Here is a 3,796-nt window from a genome sequence, read left to right on the forward strand (position 1 = left end):
GATTAGGCGGCTCCGAGAAGCGGTGCCTCCTAATCCAACCTAAACCCTTTTTCGTCCCCGTTTTAGGAGCGTTTTTCCCCAAATTTAAATCCCGTCCACGACAGGGTATCACCCGTCCTTCCCTAGGGTTTAGTTTTGGTTTTTTTGCACCACGATTTTTTAAGAAAAAGGGTTTAGGGTTGGATTAGGCGGCTCCGCGAGACGGTGCCGCCTAATCCAACCCTAAACCCTTTTCCGTCCCGTTTTAGGAGCGTTTTTCCCAAAATTTAAATCCCGTCCACGACAGGGTATCACCCGTCCTTCCTAGGGTTTAGTTTTGGTTTTTTTGCACCACGATTTTTAAGGAAAGAGTTTAGGGTTGGATTAGCGGCTCGCGAGCGCCGCCTAATCCAACCCTAAACCCTTTTCCGTCCCGTTTTAGGAGCGTTTTTCCCCAAATTTAAATCCCGTCCACGACAGGTATCACCCGTCCTTCCCTAGGGTTTAGTTTTGGTTTTTTTGCACCACGAATTTTTAAGGAAAAGGGTTTAGGGTTGGATTAGGCGGCTCCACAAGCGGTGGCTTTGCCTAATCCAACCCTAAACCCTTTTCCGTCCCGTTTTATGAGCGTTTTTCCCCAAATTTAAATCCCGTCCACGACAGGGTATCACCCCGTCCTTCCCTAGGGTTTAGTTTTGGTTTTTTTTGCACCACGATATTTTAAGGAAAAGAGTTTAGGGTTGGATTAGGCGGCTCCACGAAGCGGTGCCACCTAATCCAACCCTAAACCCTTTTTCGTCCCGTTTAGGAGCATTTTTCCCCAAATTTAAATCTGTCGACGTTTTAGGAGCGTTTTTCCCCAAATTTAAATCCCGTCCACGACAGGGTATCACCCGTCCTTCCCTAGGGTTTAGTTTTGGTTTTTTTTGCACCACGATTTTTTAAGGAAAAAGGTTTAGGGTTGGATTAGGCGGCTCAGCGGCGGTGCCTAATCCAACCCTAAACACTTTTCCGTCCCATTTTAGGAGTGTTTTTCCCCAAATTTAAATCCCGTCCACGACAGGGTATCACCAGTCCTTCTCTAGGGTTTAGTTTTTGTTTTTTTGCACCACGATTTATTAAGGAAAAGGGTTTAGGTTTAGATTAGGCGGCTCCCAGAAGCGGTGCTTTGCTAATCCAACCCTAAACCCTTTTCATCCCGTTTATGAGCGTTTTTAACCAAATTTAAATCCCGTCCACGACACGGTATCACCCGTCCTTCCCTAGGGTTTAGTTTTGGTTTTTTTGCACCACGATTTTTAAGGAAAAGGGTTTAGGGTTGGATTAGGCGGCTCCGCGGCGGTGCCGCCTAAGCCAACCCTAAACCCTTTTCCTCCCCGTTTTAGGAGCGTTTTTCCCCAAATTTAAATCCCGTCCCACGACAGGTATCACCCCGTCCTTCCCTAGGGTTTAGTTTTGGTTTTTTTTGCACCACGATTTTTTAAGGAAAAGAGTTTAGGGTTGGATTAGGCGGCTCCACGAAGCGGTGCCACCTAATCCAACCCTAAACCCTTTTCCGTCCCGTTTTAGGAGCGTTTTTCCCCAAATTTAAATCCCGTCCACGACAGGGTATCACCCGTCCTTCCCTAGGGTTTAGTTTTGGTTTTTTTGCACCACAATTTTTTAAGGAAAAGGGTTTAGGGTTGGATTAGGCGGCTCCGCGAGCGGTTTGCCTAATCCAACCCTAAACCCTTTTCCGTCCCGTTTTATGAGCGTTTTTCCCCAAATTTAAATCCCGTCCACGACAGGGTATCACCCCGTCCTTCCCTAGGGTTTAGTTTTGGTTTTTTTTGCACCACGATATTTTAAGGAAAAGAGTTTAGGCTTGGATTAGGCGGCTCCACGAAGCGGTGCCACCTAATCCAACCCTAAACCCTTTTTCGTCCCGTTTTAGGAGCATTTTTCCCCAAATTTAAATCATGTCGTACGTTTTAGGAGCGTTTTCCCCCAAATTTAAATCCCGTCCACGACAGGGTATCACCCGTCCTTCCCTAGGGTTTAGTTTTGGTTTTTTTGCACCACGATTTTTTAAGGAAAAGGGTTTAGGGTTGGATTAGGCGGCTCCGCGGCGTGCCGCCTAATTCAACCTAAACCCTTTTCCGCCCGCTTTAGGAGCATTTTCCCCCAAATTTATATCCCGTCCACGACAGGGTATTACCCGTCCTTCCCTAGGGTTTAGTTTTTTTTTGCACCACGATTTTTTAAGGAAAAAGGTTTAGGGTTGGATTAGGCGGCTCCGCGAAGCGGTGCCGCCTAATCCAACCCTAAACACTTTTCCGTCCCATTTTAGGAGTGTTTTTCCCCAAATTTAAATCCCGTCCACGACAAGGTATCACCCGTCCTTCTCTAGGGTTTAGTTTTTGTTTTTTTGCACCACGATTTTTTAAGGAAAAGGGTTTAGGGTTAGATTAGGCGGCTCCGCGAAGCGGTGCCGCCTAATCCAACCCTAAACCCTTTTTTCGTCCCGTTTTAGGAGCGTTTTTCCCCAAATTTAAATCCCGTCCACGACACGGTATCACCCGTCCTTCCCTAGGGTTTAGTTTTGGTTTTTTTGCACCACGATTTTTTAAGAAAAAGGGTTTAGGGTTGTATTTGGCGGCTCCGTGAAGCGGTGCTTGACTAATCCAACCTAAACCCTTTTCCCGTTTAAGAGCGTTTTTCCCAAAATTTAAATCTCGTCCCACGACAGTATCACCCGTCCTTCCCTAGGGTTTATTTTTTGTTTTTTTGCACCACGATTTTTTAAGGAAAAGGGTTTAGGGTTGGATTAGGCGGCCCCGCGAAGCGGTGCCGCCTAATCCAACCCTAAACCCTTTTCCGTCCCGTTTTAGGAGCGTTTTTCCCCAAATTTAAATCCCGTCCACGACAGGTATCACCCGTCCTTCCCTAGGGTTTAGTTTTGGTTTTTTTGCACCACAATTTTTTTAAGAAAAGGGTTTAGGGTTGGATTAGGCGGCTCCGCGCGGTGCTTTGCCTAATCCAACCCTAAACCCTTTCCCGTCCCGCTTTTATGAGCGTTTTCCCCAAATTTAAATCCCGTCCCACGACAGTATCACCCGTCCTTCCCTAGGGTTTAGTTTTGGTTTTTTGCACCACGATTTTTTTTTTTAAAAGGGTTTAGGGTTGGATTAAGCGGCTCCGCGAAGCGTGCCGCCTAATCCAACCCTAAACCCTTTTCCGTCCTGCTTTATGAGCGTTTTTTGCAAATATAAATCCCGTCCCACGACAGTATATCACCCGTCCTTCCCTAGGGTTTAGTTTTTGTTTTTTGCACCACGATTTTTTTTAAGGAAAGGGTTTAGGGTTGTATTAGGCGGCTCCGTGAAGCGGTGCCGCCTAATCCAACCCTAAACCCTTTTCCGTCCCGTTTTAGGAGCGTTTTCCCCAAATTTAAATCCCGTCCCACGACGGTATCACCCGTCCTTCCCTAGGGTTTAGTTTTGGGTTTTTTGCACCACAATTTTTTAAGGAAAAGGGTTTAGGGTTGGATTAGGCGCTCCGCGACCTGCTAATCCAACCCTAAACCCTTTTCCGTCCCGTTTTATGAGCGTTTTTCCCCAAATTTAAATCCGTCCACGACGGTGGTATCACCCGTCCTTCCCTAGGGTTTAGTTTTGGTTTTTTTTGCACCACGATTTTTTAAGGAAAAGAGTTTAGGGTTGGATTAGGCGGCTCCACGAAGCGGTGCCACCTAATCCAACCCTAAACCCTTTTTCGTCCGCTTAGGAGTATTTTTCCCCAAATTTAAATCCAAACAAATGCGTTGTAGGAGCGTTTT

This window comes from Silene latifolia, chromosome 10 (genome assembly GCF_048544455.1).
Source record: "Silene latifolia isolate original U9 population chromosome 10, ASM4854445v1, whole genome shotgun sequence".
In the NCBI taxonomy this organism is placed as follows: Eukaryota; Viridiplantae; Streptophyta; class Magnoliopsida; order Caryophyllales; family Caryophyllaceae; genus Silene; species Silene latifolia.